The sequence below is a fragment of the Tursiops truncatus genome, chromosome 7, assembly GCF_011762595.2.
Source record: "Tursiops truncatus isolate mTurTru1 chromosome 7, mTurTru1.mat.Y, whole genome shotgun sequence".
In the NCBI taxonomy this organism is placed as follows: Eukaryota; Metazoa; Chordata; class Mammalia; order Artiodactyla; family Delphinidae; genus Tursiops; species Tursiops truncatus.
Window position 1 is genome coordinate 90,832,631 of NC_047040.1, and position 21,710 is coordinate 90,854,340.

Sequence of the window (21,710 nt, forward strand, 5' to 3'; positions counted from 1 at the left end):
ACTGAGGTGAAACAGGCACTTTCGTATTTATCCTAGGAATTATGCAGCTTGGAAAATATTTTTGTATGGAAATTAGGAACCTGTCTGAAACCTTAAAACCCTGCCTGACGTGTTTTTGACCCATTCTGTTGATACCTAAAACTTATATTTGATTATTTACCCAGTGTAATGTGAACAAATAGTATCACACAGATATTCATCAGGGTATTTTTAATGGAGTAAATTGGAAAATAGCTAAAAGGCAAAAAGAAGCATACTTTGACCTCAGGTCAAACAAACTACAAATACAATGTGTATTCCCAGCTTAGATCTATACTTAGCTTATAGGCAATATTTAAATAACATTGAATGAATACATTGAAACAAATCTGGAAGTACATACGGCAAAATGGTAACACTGATTGATTGGTGGTGTGACAGATCATGTTTTTCTTTGTTTGTTTTTTATATTTCTTTTATAAAATAAACGCACGTAAGCTTTGTAATAAGATTTTTTTTTTTTTTTGCCGTACGCGGGCCTCTCACTGTTGTGGCCTCTCCTGTTGCGGAGCACAGGCTCTGGACGCGCAGGCTCAGCGGCCATGGCTCACGGGCCTAGCCGCTCCGTGGCATGTGGGATCTTCCCGGACCGGGGCACGAATCCATGTCCCCTGCATCGGCAGGCGGACTCTCAACCACTGCGCCACCAGGGAAGCCCAAGATTTTTTTTTTCTTTTAGTAATCAAACCAGGGACTTCCCTGGTGGTGCAGTGGTTAAGAATCCACCTGCCAATGCAAGGGACATGGGTTCGAGCCCTGGTCCGGGAAGATCCACATGAAATGGAGCAACTAAGCCTGTGCACCACAACTACTGAGCCTGTGCTCTAGAGCCCGTGAGCCACAACTACTGAGCCCGCATGCCACAACTACTGAAGCCTGCACACCTAGAGCCCGTGCTCCGCAACAAGAGAAGCCACCGCAATAAGAAGCCCGCGCACCACAACGAAGAGTAGCTCCCACTTGCCGCAATTAGAGAAAGCCCATGCGCAGCAACGAAGACCCAATGCAGCCAAAAATAAATAAATTAATTTTTAAAAAATAAATAAGAACACAGTTGCTCAGTTAAAATCATTTCCTAGCAAAGCAATAATCACCATTTAACCCACTTGGTCTGAGGTGCCTCTAATGTTTAAATGAAGATGCTCACATCTCATTCCTTGTTTCCTCAGGGCTGCTGTGGAATTCTACCCGTACCAGGCCCCCACCGACAGCCAGGCTTGTATTATTGACTGTCATTTTTAAGTAGCTCAGAGTCTATGCTCAGAATTTCCTGAATGCCTAAAGAATAACTGCTCACCTGCAAACCCCATCGTGCTCAGCTTGGCAGGGCTCCCTTGTCACATATCGTATTTTCCAGGAACATTTCTGTAGAGAAAAATGGCCCCCAAGGAGCAACTGAAGCGTGTGTGTAGGCACTTAGAATTGACACACTGTGGAATGACTGGGAATTTATTTGGATAAATAGCCTGTAATATAGTCAGGAACTTCCCATAATTCTGAAGTCAATGAGGCCCTTGGTGGTTTTATTTCCTTCACTTCTGAGACAATGGGATTCACATAGACTATGGATTTATACATTAAATGCTGAGTGTAAGAACTTGTTGTCACCATCTTCTTTTGGGACAACTGAGCATGGTTCCTCTTGGTAAGTGATATGAACACAAAATAAACATTGCCAGCTATCTGTGTTCCAATCTTCCCTGTGAACAACTGTAAGTTTAGCTGCTGCTGTATTCAAGTAAGCTTCTGCTCAGAAAGTAGTAAGATGCTTGGGCTGCAGTATTTCACTGTAGGATGCTGTAATGTCAGGAACCCGTACCAACACATTCCAGAACTCCTATACTATGTGCTCCAGAAAAAGAGGCACAAATTTCCTTCCAGAGTGTGAACTCTGGACCTAGAGAATTTTGGTTTTGATAATTGATAACTTTTTATCTTGAGTAAGTACCTTAACCTCTCTGAGCCTTGTTTTCCCATCTGTAAAAAAGGGAAACTATCAGTAGCCATCTCATAGGGTTGTTGTGAGGAATAAATTCTATCATGTTTGAAATGTGCTTAAACGTGACTAGGAAAAAGAAACTTTCAAAAAAAGTGACCAGCATATCTTAAGTGCTCAAAATGTGAATTCCTTTTATTATCACAACCGTCATCATTATCATGATGATCACCCCAGAGAAGGGGATCTAGTTTTACTGTCTCAGCTGTGTTTCAGTGGACATTTCCAGCCTCAGTTAAATGCTGTAGGAAAAAAGAAACAAACCTAGAGAGAGGCAAAGCAAGGTAGAAGGAGGAAGTGAGGGGAGAGCTATGGGGAGGAAAGGACAGAAACAAAAAGAGAAATATCAACGCCATTGAAGTTGTATCAGGTCCTTGGGTAGCTGACACCTACCTTAAATAAGTCAAAGGGCAGAATTTGGAGGGAGGGTGTTAACCAGCTAAACATTAGCCAGATGGCTACACCAAATTATTTTGAAGTAAGTGGGACGTATTCTTGCAGCGACGCATACCTCTTCAGCTGTGCAAGATGATTGTTAATCACGTAGCCACGATTCTCAGTAGCTCCACACTGTAAGCTCATCTTCACTGGTGGTGGGTGATGGTGATGTTGTGATGATGGTGGTGATAGCAGTAGTAGCTGTCAGTTACTGAGCCTCTATGTTGAGCCACACACCACATTTTACAGGCGAAGACATTAAATATCAGATGGGAAAACCAGGAATTAGACGGCCTCTGGAGATACCACACAATGGATGTACACGTGTGCCTGTATGCTTCCAGTCCTTGGATCTTTCTGCCATAGCACTCTGTCTCTCTTTTCTTCCCTGCAGGTTAAAAAAGTAGTTGGTTTTATGGTCCTCAGAATTTGGTAGATTGTTCTGCTGTCAAGTGCATGAGAGCAGGGGAATGGGGCAATGAGGATCAGATTACTTTGATCTTAGAGGGCATGCAGGTTTCTTACCAGAAACTTTTCACTTATGCAGGACACAAACACTGGATTTTCCTGCTACTTCAGTTTCCCAAATATTAGGAGTTCAGTGGGGATCCTTTCAATGAGAAGCTTCTTACTGCCTCTACCAGGTCAATTCTCTAGAGATTCATATAACCCAAGCTAATTTGTCTAAAACAAATACAATAAAAAGTCAGTGTGCCTAAGAGCATTTTTGGTTATAATAATTTTTACTGAATAATATTAATCACTTTCAGTATATTTCTCATATGATATGAGGTATGGAACCCCTTTTACATATTCTTCCCTTTTTAAAGTACTTCGCTGTTTTTCTTTCTTTTTTTTTTTTTTTGCGGTACGCGGGCCTCTCACTGCCGTGGCCCCTCCCGCCGCGGAGCACAGGCTCCGGACGCGCAGGCCCAGCGGCCATGGCCCACGGGCCCAGCCGCTCCGCGGCACGTGGGATCCTCCCGGACCGGGACACGAACCCGTGTCCCCTGCATCGGCAGGCGGACTCCCAACCGCTGCGCCACCAGGGAAGCCCACTTTTCTGTTTTTCTTATCAAGGATCCCAAGCTTTAGCCCAACTTATACACATTTCTGGGATTTAGATGTCTGCACATGTCTTGCAAATAGGTTGAGAAGTACAAATCATATTATTTGCTTAAATCTTGAAGATGTTTCCTGGGAGAAAATTTATCCTGAAAAAAAAAGAAAGTAGCATGATTCAGGGACAAAAGTACTAGACACTGGGGGAAAGGACTGGCTGTTTTTCCACTTTGAAACCCAAATTATAAATCATTGCTTATTTAATTAGTGCTAGATAAAATTGTTCTAAAGGTCAATCAGTCAAACAAGTATTTATTGCATAATTACGTGCTCAGTATGTAATTAGTGCTATAATTGGGTATGTGTAAAACGTGATAGCTAGCTACTCCATTTGTTCTTGGTTTTTGTATACCCAGAATCCAGAATAGTGCCTGATTTATGTACATGATCAGTAACTAATTGATGGATAAGTTAGTGAGTGAACAAATGGATGAATCATACCCTCGTTGTGGAGACAACACAAATGAAAAACAGCAGCAGTCTTTAGAGAAGAGAGAATGCAATTTAGTACTGAATTATGCATAGTGTGGTGGACTGAGCTAATACTTGGGTTCCATTCCTACTCTGTCTTGACTTATTCAGTGACCGTGGATGTTACTAAAATATGTGACGCCTAACAGATTTCTAAGATATTTTCAAGTTGTAATATTTTTTGATTTCATAAAAATACGTTCTGAAATATCCAAGATTTCTCAGGTAGGAGGAGACAGTGAAGATTGGAACGATAGGGGAAGTCTTCCGTGAAGAGATAATATTTGATTTGGGTAGGGTTTTGGTTGGGTGGAAGAACAAGAAACTAGTAGGTTTCCTTCTGTGTAGCAGGTGCTTATACAAATATCACGATGTCAAGAGGTAGCTTAAGCACCATTTTTGTAGACAAGAGAAGAAACCAGTATCTCCAGTTGAGTTAGAGAAATAAGGATTGGAGCCAGGACAGTCACACACTAAATCCTTTGCTCTTTCCTGTGCACCCCATTAAGGAGACCAGGTGAGGGTTTGTTATATAAGCAGATCCTAGAAATTTGGTTTTGTATTTGCATTGCTTTTGCAAATTAACTCTTAGCTAGGGAAGGTTTCTCACCAAAATGAAGTTTTGTGGAAATTTCCATCTGTGGCGGACAGTGTTAGTTGCTTCTTCAATATCTGTTCTCTCTTTCTGTTTTACTAGAGGAAGTAAATATGCCAAGTTAATAATATATGATTCCCTAGGCTCACTTGTAGCTAGGGGTGGCCGCCTGGCACATTTTCCCCAGTGTGCTCTAAGTGGATGTATACTAGTTGGAATGTCTGGGAAAGCAATTATTTTCCACAGGGATGAATTCACCTCGAATATTCTTTTTGTGGTTTGTACTTTATACCTCTTACTACTTGAAATTCAGATATTACCTAGAGGTAGAGCAGACATACTGTACGCATGGTGACAAAAGCCACATGCCGAGAATTACAGTACAGAGTGATAGAGATTTAGATCGTTAGCAGCGTTGTGAAACCTCTGTCCCAGCCTTGAACTACCAACTGCAATGCTTCATGTTTTTGTTTTTGTTTTTGTTTTGTTTTTGTGGTACGCGGGCCTCTCACTGTTGTGGCCTCTCCCGTTGCAGAGCACAGGCTCCGGACGCGCAGGCTCAGCGGCCATGGCTCACGGGCCCAGCCGCTCCGCGGCATGTGGGATCTTCCCAGACCGGGGCACGAACCCGTGTCCCCTGCATCGGCCGGCGGACTCTCAACCACTGCGCCACCAGAGAAGCCCGCAATGCTTCATGTTACGTGAGAAAACTAAGTAAGGATTCAGTAGCTTGCCGCTAACTGTTATGCCAGAGTGGAAGATAGTATATTCAGTCAATACAAGTTTCTGGTTATCTCCTCCAAATATAACTCTGGAGATACTAAAGGAGTTGAAGAATTTTAGACTTTAACAAAAGAAAAGGGGTTGGGTACCTGTGTTAGGGCTGCCATAAAAAATTTCCACAAACTTGGTGGCTTAAAACAACAGATATTCATTCTCTCAGTGTTCTGGAAACTGGTATGGGAAGGACCGTGCTCCCACTGAAAGGCTCTAGGAAAGAATTCTTTCTTACCTCTTTCTAGCTTGATAGCACCCAGCTGTCCTTGGCATGTGTTTGGCTTGTAGCTGCGTCACTCTAATCTCTGCCTGGGTCTTCACATGGCCTTCTTCCCTGTGTCTCCTGTGACTCTGTGTTGCTCTGTTCTTTCCTCTTTTATAAGGATACCAGTCATTGGATTGGTGTCCTTATAAAAGGACAAAGGATTGGTGTCCACTTGGTGGACACCAGTCACCCATCCTATTCCATATGATTTCATATTAACTTACTAATTAAATTAAGGCCCTCTGCAAAGAATCTGTTTCCCAATAAGTTCATATTCTAATGCCCTGGGTGGACATTATCTTTTAGAGGACACAATTCAGCTTATTACAGTCCTGATGAAGAATAAATGCTTAATTTAGAATGGGAGAAAGGCAGACACCACAGATAGGAGGTAGGTTGGGGGTGGGAGAGCTTTCTAGTTATGGCCCCCTACTTTCTCCGTACTATCCCAAGTACAACATCGTCAGCCCTACCACTCTGGAAGGGCATGAAAAGGGCAGTGCCTACAGCACTCAGAGGTGTCGTAGAACAGCAGAGCAATCCTGGAACCTAGGTTAAATGCGGAGCCCATCACAGCAGATGGTGGTGGGTTGGATGGGCCTCGGGGCTGCCTCTTCTCCCCCCCATCAATTCTTTGAGCCAGTGAATATGACACAGGTAGGAACTCTTCAAAATGAGCGGTTCCAGGGCAGAGGTATTGGGAGGTGCCTTAAGGGTCAAGGTCATCTGAAGTAGTGGGCAAATGAAGACTCACCCAAGACTGTAACATAAGAGGCTCTCTTTGGGACTTCCCTTGTGGTCCAGTGGTTAAGACTCCCCACTTCCAAAGCAGGGGACACAGGTTCGATCCCCGGTCAGGGAACTAAGATCCTACATGCTGCGGGGCATGGCCAAAAAAAAAAAGAGGCTCTCTGACAGGCACAACACCACGCCTGACGCCATAAATTCACCTAGAAGAGCATTAACTGGGGCCTAGACTTTGCCCTTCTTCATCATGTAAAGCAAAACTAGCTTGTAACCCCTTTGTCTATAAACTCTTGAGGACAATAATGAAGAGGGTACAAACTATGAGAAGAAGAAAACAAGATATTAATCTATGCAGGAGAGCACAGAACTAGTAAGCCAGAGCAAACAAGACTCTTCTCAGGGAGAAAAAACTGATGATTATTGTAAAGAGAAAGAGTATGAAGATTTTGTGAAGAGGAACCATTAGGAGAAAATGGGTATAAAACCTATAATTATTAAAATAAAGAAGTCAGTGCATGGATTGAATCCTAGATCAAATACAGCTGAAAGATGATATAGCAAATTGGAATATCAAGTTCGGTATCTCTCCTGGAAGGTACAGGGAAGAAATAAAGATTTGGAAAAAATGAGAGGGAGGAGATACCAAGGAGTGAAATATGTCACTATCTTTCTAAAAAAGCCCCAGAATGAAGAAAAAGTAGTTAAAAGGAAAGAACGCCTGAATTTTCCTTAAATCATCAAGAGATGTAAGAGCTTACTGAAGGGGCTTATTGAGACACCAAGAAAAAACAAATCTAGACACATCATAGTGAGATATTTGGAGGAAGTACTCTTGGCACGTGTTTTGATTGGCTAAATTTATCCCTTTCCTCCCTCTTGTCAGTAGCAAACTATATATATTACAGAATTCGGCAAAGCAAAATATTCACCCTACCAACCTCTCTTGCAGCTAGGAGTGGCCATATAAGGGAGTTCTATATCATACTCTAAATGGCTGCTGTGGCAGCAACCGTCCTGTACAGCCTAGGAAGATAGTCAATAATACTGTAATATGTTTGTATGGAGACAGATGGTAAGTAGACTTATTGTGGTAATCACTTCTGCTGTATAAAAATATTGAATCTACAGTTTACACCTGAAACTAATATAATATGGATGTCAATTATAATTTTTAAAAACTTCGGCTCTAAAAGAAAAAAATGATAAATCGGACTTCATCAAAATATAAAAAGCCTGTTCTTCCAAAGACACAATTAAGAATTTGAAAAGTCAAACCACTGATTGGAAAAGAAAATACTCTCCATGCATCTGTCTCAGAAAGATTTGTAACCAGGTTATAAAGAACTCTTAAAACTCAGTAAAAAGACAAGCAACTCAGTTAAAAACATGGTCAAAAGATCCGAACAAAAACTTTCCAAAAGACACACAAATAGCCAATACGCATGTGAAAACGTGTCACATGATTGGTCCTTAGGAAAGTGCAAGGTAAAACCATAGTGAAGTAACTAGTTATTTTTAACTAAAGTTAAAAATATTTGAAATCTCAAGTGCTGGCAAGAACGCCCAGCAGCTGGACCATGGATGCATCACTGGTTAGAACATAAAATGGTAAGAGCACTTTGTAAAACTGGCAGATTCTTTTTTTTTTTTTTAATTTATTTATTTTTGGCTGCATTGGGTCTTTCTTGCTGCACACGTGCTTTCTCTAGTTGTGGTGAGCGAGGGCTACTCTTCGTTGCGGTGTGTGGTCTTCTCATTGTGGTGGCTTGTCTTGTTGCAGAGCACGGGCTCTAGGCACATGGGCTTCAGTAGTTGTGGCACGTGGGCTCAGTAGTTCTGGCTCGCGGGCTCTAGAGCACAGGCTCAGTAGTTGTGGCGCACGGGCTTAGTTGCTCCATGGCATGTGGGATCTTTCCGGACCAGGGCTTGAACCCGTGTCCCCTGCATTGGCAGGTGGATTCTTAACCACTGCGCCACCAGGGAAACCCAAAACTGGCAGATTCTTAAAAGGTAAAATATACCTTTAACCATGTAATCCAGAAAGTCTACTTTGAGGTATTTACCCAAGGAAAACGAAAACCAAAACTCGTACACAAATGCTCATGGCAGCTTTATCTGTTAAAGCCCCCAGAGGGGAAGAAATCTGAATGCTTGTCAGTGGGTGAGTTGATGATCGCTACGGTGTATTCATTCAGTGATACACTACTCAGTGATAAAAAACAAACTACTGATACACACAGCAACACGGATGTCTCTAAAATATCCTGTGCAGAAGAAGCCAAACGCTACAGAGTATACAGAGTGTGTTTCCATTTATATGAAACTCTAGAAGAGACAAACCTAATTTGCAGTGTCAGAGAGCACATCATTGGTTGTCTGGGGCTTACTCTGAGCCAACCCCTGATGGTACAATGGGACACCAGAGATGAGCTTGACCAAAGCTGTTAGGTTTCCATTAATTTTGGGGCAGTTTCTCCCTTCACCCACGTCTCTGCTATAAAATGGGTAATGTTCTAATTCAGTGGGTCCCAACTCTTGGTCCATGAACTAGTGTGCTATGAAATGAGAAAAAAAAAAAAAATCAGACAGGTGGGAAGTTTTTCAAAGTGCTAAGTTTATTCAATTGTAAGTGACTATTCATTATTGTGAAATTACCTCCTTGTAATTTGGTGTTAAAATACCTATTTATTTATGCAATGGTGACAGTCAGTGATGAAGTTGAATTTTTAATTGTCCTTGTTTGGTAAAACAGATACTTAACAAGTTTGGATATTAAAAAAAAAAGGAGAAAGATGAAGATGAAGGAATGTAGGAGAATGTCATGTTCTATCTTGATTTAGGGAAAGATATCTATTTTTAAAAATCCATAAAAGGACAGGCATAAAAATAATAAGAACAACAGCAACAGAGAAACAAAATAACAAAAACTAGAATTTTTAGCTACAATCAAAATAAAAGTTTTATGCTCAGTTAGACATATTATAGGAAATTTTAGCATATGGAATTTACAACAGTGAGAACTTTAATATTTAAAACATTTAAAAAAATACAAGCTATTCAGCAAAATAAGTGACAACTATGAAGACGAATATAGTATTTGAAAGAACAGTTCACATAAGTGTATAATAAACATGTGAATTGATTCTCAAACCCACTACTAATTACAGAAATGAAAATTAAAACAACAATAAAATACTACTTTATAATCACCAAATTAGCCCAAGTTAGAAGGCAGGTAGAGGTGAGGATAGGTGGTAGAGACATCTTTCTGCATGGACAGCTAATGGGAAGGTGAAATGTTCCAGTACTGGAGAGAAGCTGATAGTACCTAGTGAAATAAGTGTTACTGGACCCTATGGCCCAGCTTATGAAAATCACAAGGCATGGTGGAGTAGTTTCATAGCATCACTGCTGTATTAACAGGGAATGATAGGCAACCTGAGAAAATAGCCAAGTAAAATGAGGCTTATGCATATGTGGGAAAACAGTCAGCAACCATGAGCTAGATTTACACTGGACTACATGGAATGATCTCACAAATAGTGAGAAGAAAATGGCAAGAAATGTGATATGTAACAACAGTATTTATGCAAATTAAAAGCACGTGTTATTAGAGAAATGCAAATCAAAACTACAATGAGGTATCGCCTCATACCGGTCAGAATGGCCCATCATCAAAAAATCTACAAACAACAAATGCTGGAGAGCATGTGGAGAAAAGGGAACCCTCTTGCACTGTTGGTAGGAATATAAATTGATACAGCCACTATGGAGAACAGTATGGAGGTTCCTTAAAAAACTAAAAATAGAACTACCATATGACCCAGCGATCCCACTAAAACCGTAATTCAAAAGGACACATGTATCCCAATGTTCATTGCAGCACTATTTACAATAGCCAGGACATGGAAACAACCTAAATGTCCAATGATAGACGAATGGATAAAGAAGAGGTGGTACATATATACAATGGAATATTACTTAGCCATAAAAAGGAATGAAATTGGGTCATTTGTAGAGATGTGGATGGACCTAGAGTCTGTCATACAGAGTGAAGTAAGCCAGAAAGAGAAAAACATTTCACATACATGTGGAATCCAGAAAAATTGTACAGATGACCTATTTGCAGGGTAGGAATAAAGACGTAGATGTAGAGAATGGACATGTGGACATGGGGGGGGAAGGGGAGGGTGGGACGAATTGGGAGATTAGGTTTGACATAAATACACTACCATGTGTAAAATAGCTAGCTAGTGGGAACCTGCTGTATAGCACAGGGAGCTCAGCTTGGTGCTCTGTGATGACCTAGATGGGTGGGATATGGCGGGGGAGGGAGGTCCAAGAGGGAGGGGATATAGGTATACATATAGCTGACTCACTTCATTGTACAGCAGAAACTAACACAACACTGTAAAGCAATTTTACTCCAATTAAAAAAAAGAAAATAGCACATGTGAAAAACATTCTTCAATTTCCAAGGATACAATGTATCTAAATAACCACTTGGATGGAAGGTTGGAAGGATGGAAAAGGGGAAGGAGTGATAAAAGGGAAAATAAAATAAGAATGATATGAAATAGAACCAAAAATGATCTTTAACATGATGATAAAAGTATGATGAATTGAAAAATATGATTAATCTTATATATATTTTAAAAATTAATTGAAGAAACCACAATAAATCAGTACCTTAGGGTTCATGTGGGAAAGAGAGAGCGTGAACTATGACCAAGAGCGACCCAAATCAATCCAGTGCTGTTGTAGATCACGACACAGTGCTGTGTATTTTTGTATATTGCTTACCATTAAAGTATGCAGTGATTTTTTCTAACACCTTCTTCAGCTAATAAACTCCCGCAAGGTAGATTCTCTGGTTCAACTTTCTCCATGACGCTTGACCCATAATGTTGCAAATATTAGGCACTCAGTAATATTTCACTCTTTTGATTAATAGAACCAAAAAGTTGGAATTCTGCAGAATATGGCTTCCTTGGATCCATCCTTAAGCGATTGCCCCAGATGTGTTGAAACTGCTGTATCTGCTATCATCCTTATAAAATAAATATTCTCACCCCCTTATATGTTGTTGCCAGTTTATTTTGCATTTTGCTGGCGAGAGGATATTTCCTGTGCTAGGTGTTTTGTAGCACTTCTGCAGCTTTGTTGTGTAGTGATACATTTAGGCTCTAGTAAATTTTCTCATAATAAGAGTTTCAATTATTTTTGGAACATGAGAAAAAAAATTGTGGACTGTTTCTCTCACAGACCTCTTATCCGTCACCCCCCCACACACTCTGACTTTCATTTTTCTACTATGTCCTGCATGTTTTACTTCTGTGCTTCCTCTCTCTGTTCCAGCAGTGGTCATTCGAGTAGTTGGTGCCATGTAATGAAGCAGAAAAGTTAGGCAGCCGGGCTTGCACAGAGTCAAATCCTGCCTGAGCCAGTTATTAGCTGTGTGACCTTGGGCAAGTCATTTAGCTTCTCCAGCTCAGCGTTATCACTTCTAATGTAAAGAAAATGACATTTTGTTGATATAGTTTTTGTGGGAATTAAATAATAATGTTAATGTGGAAAGTTTACACTCTGTGGGTCAACTTTATTTTTAAGATTTTTTTTTGATGTGGACCATTTTTAAAGTCTTTATTGAATTTACGGCAGCTCAACTTTTTGATGTACCCATTTTAACACTATGAAAAAGTTGATAGTCTCACGTATTTAGTGTCCTCTCCCAAAGAAATCATTAGTTTAAAAATATTTTAAAAATAAGCAGACAGACTTACCCTAATCCCCAGCTTATCCAATTATAAAGTCATACCATGCCTTGAGACTTGCCCCATTATTGATACCTCAATCTGTAATTTTTACTCAGATTTCTGAAGTAAGTTTGAAAGTAAGGTGAGGCTTTTGGAGAGGATGATGATATAGTTGGGCACTTTAGTGGGTAGTAAAACAAAGCTGAAAACAGAATTTATCTTTAGGATGTACTACAGTGTCTCCTGAGCTAAATAAAATAGTGAAAGCTCTCGGTACAATTTCTGTTCAAAATGGCAGAGAGAGAATGAGAAACTCACTCATAAAAATGCTGAAACTAAAGGGAGGTAGTGACAAAGTATACCAAAGATTTTGATAAACTTTTGGAAGACAGAAGGTGTGTAGAACCATATTGACAGATGAATCACAGAGGAGAGAACCGCTATTGACAGCAGGCACATGAGAAAATTCTCAGTTGAGGAGGAAGTTGTTCTTCATGGTGGAGGCTCCTGGATTTAGCTTGTGCAGAGTTCATATGAGAAAAGGACATGAAGTTGAGGCTCTTGTTTAAAGAGCTATTTAACAGAATGTACCTAGGGACCTCATCTCCTCCTTGAAATGGTCCTTGCCCAGCGCTGCTTGTGTTGTCAGGGTCTGCAACAGGCCAGAAGCTAGAGAGATGCTCTATGCAGGATATTGAGCCTTCCTTCTGTCCGGGAATGGCTGACCGAAGCCCCATTGGAAAATGAACTCGAAATGTGTGTTGGTTTCTGCTGTTTAGAAGTAAAGCAAGTGTGATTAAAACTAACATCACCACCGCCAACATTACTTTGCCTTTGCCTTTAATTCAGTCCTTAAAGAGACATGAAGGGGCTTCCCTGGTGGTCCAGTGGTTAAGACTTTGCCTTCCAATGCTGGGGGTGCGGGTTCAATCCCTGGTCAGGGAGCTAAGATCCCACATGCCTAATGGCCAAAAAAACCAAAAAACACCCCATAAAACAGAAGCAATATTGTAGCAATAAACACTTTAAAAATGGTCCACATCAAAAAAAATCTTTAAGAAAAAGTGAGACATGAAAAACAAGAAAGAAAAATTGCTCCCTCAACAAGAAATATTCATCCCTTTCTCCTTCCTAACCACTAGCAACAACTGACCTTCTTACTCTCTCCATAGTTTTGTCTTTTCCAGAATGTCATATACTTGGAATCACACAATATATAGACTTTTTAGAATGGCTTCTTTCACTTTGTAATATGCATTTAAGATTCCTCCATGTGTTGTAATGGCTTGATAGCTCATTTTTTCTTAGAGGTAAATAATATTCCCTTGTCTGAATGTGCCAAAGTTAATTTATCTATTCACTTATTGGAGGACATCTTGGTTGCTTTCAGGTTTTGGCAACTATGAATAAACCACCTATAATTACTATTGTGCAGGTTTTTGTGTAGACATAAGTTTTCCATTCAATTGGATAAATACCAAAGAGCACAACTGCTGAATTATATGGTAAGAGTATGCTTGATTTTGTAAGAAACTACCAAACTGTCTTCCAAAGGGAGCGATGAATGAGAGTTCCTATTCCTCTAATCCTCACCAGCTTTCCGTGTTTCTGATTTTGACCATCCTAATAGATGTGTAGTGGTATCTCATTGTTGTTTTAATTTGCAATTCCCACAATTCCATTTACCATCATATCAAAAAGAATAAAATACCTAGGAATAAACCTACCTAAGGAGGCAAAAGACCTGTACTACAAAAACTATAAGACGCTGATGAAAGAAATTGAAGATGACACAAACAGATGGAAAGATATACTGTGTTCTTGGACTGGAAGAATCAATACTGTTAGAATGACTATACTACCCAAGGCAATCTACAGATTCAATGCAATCCCTATCAAATTATCAATGGCATTTTTCACAGAACTAGAACAAAAATTTTAAATTTGTATGGAAACACAAAAGACCCTGAATAGCCAAAGCAATTGAGAGAGAAAAACAGAGCTGGAGGAATCAGGCTCCCTGACTTTAGACTATACTACAAAGCTGCAGTAATCAAGACAGTATAGTACTGGCACAAAAACAAATATATAGATCAATGGAACATGATAGAAAGCTCAGAAATAAAACCACACACCTGTGGTCAACTAATCGACAGCAAAGGAGGCAAGAATATACAATGGAGAAAAGATAGTCTCTTCAATAAGTGGTGCTGGGGAAACTGGACAGCTACATGTAAAAGAAACTAGAACATTCTCTAACACCATATACAAAAATAAACTCAAAATGGATTAAAGACCTAAATGTAAGACAGAATACTATAAAACTCTTAGGGGAAAACATAGGCAGAACACTCTTTGACATAAATCACAGGAATGTCTTTTTGGATCCACCTGCTAGAGTAATGAATATAAAAAGATAAGCAAATGGGACCTAATTAAACTCAAAAGCTTTTGCACAGCAAAGAAAACCATAAACAAAGTGAAAAGACAACCTACAGAATGGGAGAAAATATTTGAAAACAATGTGACAAATAAGGGATTAATTTCCAAAATATACAAATAACTCATACAACTCACTCTCAAAAAACAAACAACCCAATCAAAAAATGGAAGAAGACCTAAATAGACATTTCTCCAAAGAAGACATACAGATGGCCAATAGGCACATGAAAAATGCTCAACATTGCTAATTATTAGAGAAATGCAAATCAAAACTACAAGGAGGGATCACCTCACACCAGTCAGAATGCCCATCATTAAAAAATCTATAGGGACTTCCCTGGTAGTCCAGTGGGTAAGACTCCATGCTCCCAATGCAGGGGGCCCAGGCTTGATCCCTGGTCAGGGAACTAGGTCCCATATGCATGCCACAACTAAGAAGTCTGCATGCAACAACTAAGAAGACTGTATGCCACAACTAAGAAGGCTGCATGCCTCAACTAAAGATCCCGCATGCTGCAACTAAGACCCGGTGCAGCCAAAATAAATAAATAAATATTTAAAAAAATAAAAATTCTATAAATAACAAATGCTGGAAAGGGTGTGGAGAAAAGGGAACCCTCCTACACTTTTGGTAAGAATGTAAATTGGTGCAGCCACAATGGACAACAGTATGGAGGTTCCTCAAAAAACTAAAAATAGAGTTGTCATATGATCCAGCAATTCCACTCCTGGGCATATATCTGGACAGAACTATAATTTGAAAAGATACATTCACTCATATGTTCATAGTAGCACTGTTTACAATAGTCAAGACATGGAAATAACCTAAATGTCCCTCAACAGATGAATGGATAAAGAAGATGTAGTATATATAAGCAATGGAATATTACTCAGCCTAAAAAGAATGAAATAATGCCATTTGCAGTTACATGTATGGACCTAGAGATTATCATACTAAGTGAAGTAAGTCAGAAAGAGAAAGACAAATACCATATGATATCACTTATATGTGGAATCTAAAATGTGACATAAATGAACATATCTATGAAACAAACAGACTCACAGACACAGAGAACAGACTTGTGGTGCCCAGTGGGAGGGGGTGGGGAAGGGTTGGATTGAGAGTTTGGGATTAGCAGATGCAAACTATTATATATAGAATGGATACACAACAAGGTCCTACTGTATAGCACAGGGAACTATATTCAGTATCCTGTGATAAACCATAATGGAAAAGAATATGAAAAAGAATATATATATATAACTGAATCACTTTGCTGTACAACAGAAACTAACATGACAGTGTAAATCAACTACACTTCAATAAAAAAATTTCACCCCCTCCAATTTTCAATTCCCTAATGACATGTGCTGATGAACAACTGTTCATATGCTTTCTTGCCATCTGTATATCTTCTTTGATGAGGTGACTATTCAGGTCTTTTGGCCATTTTTTTAATAAAAATAATTTATTTTTTCATTTTCCACAGTTACTTAAATTTACATTTTTATGAAAATATATTTAAATTTTATAGACTGAATACAATTACATTTCACTTTTAAATTACTGTCAACAGAACAGAGTGTTTGTGAAAAGTCTTGATTAAAATAATTAATGATTTTACTAAACTAAAGGCAAGTAAAATAAATTTTATGAAAAAATATGTAATAGTTTATAAGTTATATGAACCCGTATTTTATTATTAATCCAAATATCAGTGGTACATGAATAGAACAACCAGATGTGCACAAAAACTATGCAATTGTCTTTGATATTTTGCAAATATTCAGTCACTTAAAAATGATAACTTTAGGGAGTTCCCTGGTGGTCCAGTGGTTAAGACTGCGAGCTTCCAATGCAGGGGATACAGGTTCGATCCCTGGTCGGGGAACTCTCATACTGTGCAGTGTGGCCAAAAAAAAAAAAAAAAAAGATGACTTTACACACAGTTGTCATTGTAAAGGTACATTTTCAAAGCAGGACAATAAAATGTTTGTTGAACAGTTTGATAGCTTTAGTTATAATGTTTGTATATTTCTACGTATGGTATGGAGGCTTCCATTTCTACTCTGTCCTGGGCTCCCTGAGTGTTATGGGCAGAACTAAACCCTATTCTTTCCCACTGGCTGACAATTTGTTGTGCACCAGATTCTCCCACCCCAGGGGCTTTGAAAAGAAAATTCCATAAGACTGCTCCCTGCCCCCCCGCCGCTACACTGTTTTCCCCCCATTACACTCCTCTGCTGAGGCTGTGGGCACAGAGACCAACATCTGCTTGAATAGAGAGGAAAGGAACAGGAAGAATATAGAACTACAAAGTTGTTTTTAAGAAGGGTTACTATTTACAAACACTACCTTACCACACCTGGATAAAGGTGTGAACAATATTCCCCCGGAGCACAGAGGAGTCGAAGTGGTGAACACTCCACACACAGGCAGTTTAAGGACAGCCTCCCTGTTGTGCCTTGAAGTTTTTAAGTGAACTTCTAGATTATGGGTTGTGGGTCCTGAATCCTGTGATGGCCTTGCACCAAAGAGGACGAAAGATCAATCAGTTATGATTCAATAATAAAATAATAAAGTGAAATATATCTATATGTATATAGACATGTTTCAATTATAAATATTCATATTTTTGAAGGTGTCTCCTTAAGCATATTTTACCTCTCCGGTTGTAAAATTAAAAGAGTTTGGAAATCACTGCAGTGAGGCAGTGTGTCAGTATGTGGCCTACAGACCACCTGGTGCCGAATGGAGGTCCTAGGGCATGCCGCAGCAGTGTGTGAAGGTGTGTCTTGGGAGTTTTTCTGTAACAAGCTGCCGAGTTCTTGTGCACACTAGTGTTGGAAAACCATTGTGCATAAGGGCTAAGGAAGACTGTCCTGCTGCACTGTGGAGAAAGGAAAAGAGGGTCAAGAAAGTGAAGTTAAGAACAGGTACTGTGGTTTTATTTTTAAATTTTTTTTTCACATTTTAAAAAAATTGAAGTATAGTTGATTACAAAGCTGTGTTTCAGGTGTACAGCAATGTGATTTAGTTATATATATATATATCTGTTCTTTTTCTGATTCTTTTCCCTTATAGGCTATTACCAGATATTGAATATAGTCGCTGTGCTATACATTAGGTCCTTGTTGGTTATCTATTTTATACATAGTAGTGTGTATATGTTAATCCCAGACTCCCAATTTACCCCTCTTCCTACTGCAGTTTATTAATTCAAAACTTAGATGGTGATGGGCTTCCCTGGTGGCGCAGTGGTTGAGAGTCCGCCTGCCGATGCAGGGGACACGGGTTCGTGCCCCGGTCCGGGAAGATCCCACATGCTGCGGAGCGGCTGGGCCCGTGAGCCATGGCCGCTGAGCCTGCGCGTCCGGAGCCTGTGCTCCGCAACGGGGGAGGCCAAAACAGTGAGAGGCCCGCAAAACTTAGATGGTGAAAGCCAGCTCTAAGGGGAGTGGCAGTGGGAACAGGGAAGAAAGTATGGACCCGAAGAACATCTTGAAGGTAAATTATATAAACTTTATTGTCTAGATATAGGGAGTTTAGGAAGAGAATAAATCTTAGATTTCACATTTTCTAAATTAATTTTATTTTTGGCTGCGTTGCATCTTTGTTGCTGTGCACGGGTTTTCTCTAGTTGTGGCAAGCGGGGACTACTCTTTGTTGTGGTGCGTGGGCTTCTCATTGCAGTGGCGTCTCTCGTTTTGGAGCACAGGCTCTAGGCACGTGGGCTTCAGTAGTTGTGGCACGCGGGCTCAGTAGTTGTGGCACACAGTCTTAATTGCTCCGCGGCATGTGGGATCTTCCCAGACCACGGCTCAAACCCCTGTCCCCTGCATTGGCAGGTGGATTCTTAACCACTGTGCCACCAGGGAAGCCCAGAGTTCACATTTTAAAGAATTGTTTCTCCCAATAAACTATCTAGTTGCCCATTCCTCTCCCACCCTCCCACCTCCCAATTTGTAGGCCCGTTGAGAATAAGCGATTTGCCCAAGGTCACACATCTACATAGTGACAAACTTTGAATAGAGACCAAACCTTTAGGCACTAAGGCCAATAGTCTTGCCACCAAACCATGAGTCACACATGTTTCCAGGTATTGAGAAAATGGGTCTGCCATTCAGTATTTTGTTGAAGATCATCTACATGTTGAGCAATGGGCACTGTGCTAAGGGCTGGGATTAGAATGGTGAATAAATATGTTACCTGCTCCCCATTTAACTCACTGGTTGATAACACAGTGATACTTTTGCCAGAGAAGGTTCAGGATGGGAGGCTGATGCAGTGATGGGGATGTGATGAGTTATTTTAATGTACGTTAGTTTGGGGCATGCTGGATTTGATGTCTACATTTCATGTACATACAAATTGCCTTGTTCTCCCTGCAAAATACATGGACGTATTTATTTATGTATATGTGTAGGTTAAGCAAACCTTCCCTAGGTGTCTCTTGGGATAAGGGAGAGAAGTGTAAATAGTGAGGAGAAGGTTTATCACATCCGTTAAAAATACCCTTCCTGAGTTTGTAGCAATGCGACCTCTGGCTTGTGGAAAAGAATATGAGGTTGTTTTACCAGATAGAACAAAGTTGCAGGTTTTTGATGTGATTTTTTTTATCATTACTGAGATATATCTTTCTTCTGTAAAGTGTGTCTTGCCTCCAGGGTGGGTTATTTTTTTAGATTCTTCTATCCTTTGGAAAGAGACAAAGCACAAAGGCAGTATTAGCTGTTTGCAGCCTATACTCTGTAAATTGGCTCTTAGCCAGGTTTCTTCACAGAGATGGGCAGCGTGCCTTTGCCCTACCTTGCGTTGGGAACAGGAAAATGAATTAACTTGGACATACTTTGGATGATTTGCAGCATGAAAACTGATATCCATAGGTTTAAAATGAATGTACTCTCTAAATACTTGGACTCAGAAAAGTTTAGATGAAAATACTCTGTGACGATTCAAAGACAGAACATTGAGAAATAATAAAATTATAATCACTTCAGAGAATTTAAAGAGACACATTGAACAAAGTACCTGTGGATGGAAGTGGACACAGCTCTGAATGTGACTGCTTGAATATACTTCTGAGAGATTTTTCTAGCTGTTAAAGAAAATTTTTATGTTGAGGAAGAGGTCTTGGGTTTTTTATATGCTCACGTGATACAATCTACTTCTTTTCTTCTTCCCTCAAGTAAGGAAGCATAAACATCAAGGAAAAATTTGAAAACTGTAATATTTAATAATTTACTAATAGCAAAATGTCTTCATACCTTATACCATTTTGGGTATTGAATAATAAAAAATAGAATAGAGCCACGAAATCAAGTTCTATATGATTACAGAGAAGTAGAAATATTTTTATTTCTTTTGGTTTATAACTTGAATTTAAAATGAAAAAAGAAGAAACAGAAGAGGAAGAGGAGAAAAGGGAAAGGGGAATATTTTGATAGATTTTAAAAATTCTTTTGAAGACTTTTTGTTTGTTTGTTTAGAGAAACAGGCACAATTTATCCTGATTTTGCGTACACCGTATCAATTATTGTTAATATGATCTAGAAGGCTTTCTTTTCCATATTTAGACATTATGTTGGTATAGCTAATAATTACCATAAAAGAAAAAAGTACCCTCATATTAAATGGGGTGGAAGTAACTTAACGAACGCTTACACAGTCACAAGTGGAACAGTTTGAAAAACGCTGCTTATATTTCTTAATTATCGATATTTATTTATGAGCGTAATTCTCTGTTTACCAATCGTCGTTAATCCTTACAGCTTTATGGTTTATGTGCTCCCTTAGGCATGAGGTAATGACTTTGGTTAACAAATTTTACTATTCTTACAGTTTTCTGGATTTACCTTAGCAACTTGGCATTCTACAAAGTCATGAACTGAAGGAAAGGATTTTCCTGAGAAGAGAACTTACAACAGCCTAACAGAAGCATGAGCACACGGTACGTGATCAAAGACCCCAAAGAGTTTCTGTCAATAACTAGGTAAATGGGAATCTCAGTGGTACAACTTAAGGGTAAGAAGTTCTGAGCAGACTCAGTGAGGGCTTTATTGTCTGAGAGTTTGCAGTTCCAAGGGGAAATGAATATATCTCTTCATTTCACTGTTCCCGGAGCCCTAATCACTGGTGAAAATAGTATATTCCATGAATTTATCAATATTTAACAATATTTCTCAAAGCAAGTTCACGTGTTTAACAAGAAATACCCCTGAGTGCTGCTTAAACGTACTTATAGTTCTCTTATGAAGACAATTGGCAAAGACTTGTTATGCTCTGATTAGTTTATTAGTTCATTCTGGATCTGATAGAGAGTTTTGAGGCATTGTCTGTCAACTTGCAAGAAATTAGGACAGGAAATGCCTTTGAATTGTCTTTGTTCATTTAACCATGTCTCTGCAGATGTTCACTATTTTAATATGTCTTTTATTTGGAAAGTGCACTATTTGTGTAATCAATTAGAGATGTACAATTCTGAATAAATGGAGAAGTTTATAAGTAGATTAAAATGCTAAAGAGACATACTTCCCCTTCAAATGAGTGTCAACCTGCACATCAACATATGATTAATTCTGAGTGTCAAAAGATCATTTCAGGCTCCCTAGTTAGTTCATGCAGTGATAATAAAAAATTACACAGTATAATGTTTACAAAGGCAGCCCATAATGATAGTTTAGCTTGTACTTAGGTTATTTACAAATGATCATAAATTACTTTTTCTGTAAGAATGGAAATATGAAAGAGTTGTTGCTTTAAGGATCAAATTACTTAAAATAATTCTGTAGAAATATTAGTGGTGTTTTCAAGAAGTGTAGTGCAAAACTCAACTCTCACTGTTTTTTCTTTCCCCAACTCCTGTTTAATCTTGTTATTTTAATATGAATGAGTTAGTGAGATGGAAATACAGCGCAGTAAAGAGAGATTAGACTTTTGAGCTAGATACAGGGCTGTGGCACTGGATAGCTCCAAGGGGTACCATTCATATAATAGGCTCTGTGAATGGCATTCCTGGAGTTGTGCAGTATACACCATGGCTCACCATACACAGTGGCCTT

General features: G+C 39.3%; 1 long non-coding RNA gene across 1 annotated transcript in view; it reads left to right on the forward strand.

The window, feature by feature from the left end:
* Positions 1 to 809: 809 nt before the first annotated feature.
* Positions 810 to 21,710, forward strand: part of LOC109548370 (uncharacterized) — a 37,834-nt gene continuing 16,933 nt past the window's right edge. Inside the window, exons 1-2 of the long non-coding RNA XR_012333136.1 lie at positions 810 to 5,375; positions 20,491 to 20,599. This is a non-coding gene — a long non-coding RNA (uncharacterized lncRNA). The remainder of the gene's footprint in view (positions 5,376 to 20,490; positions 20,600 to 21,710) is intronic.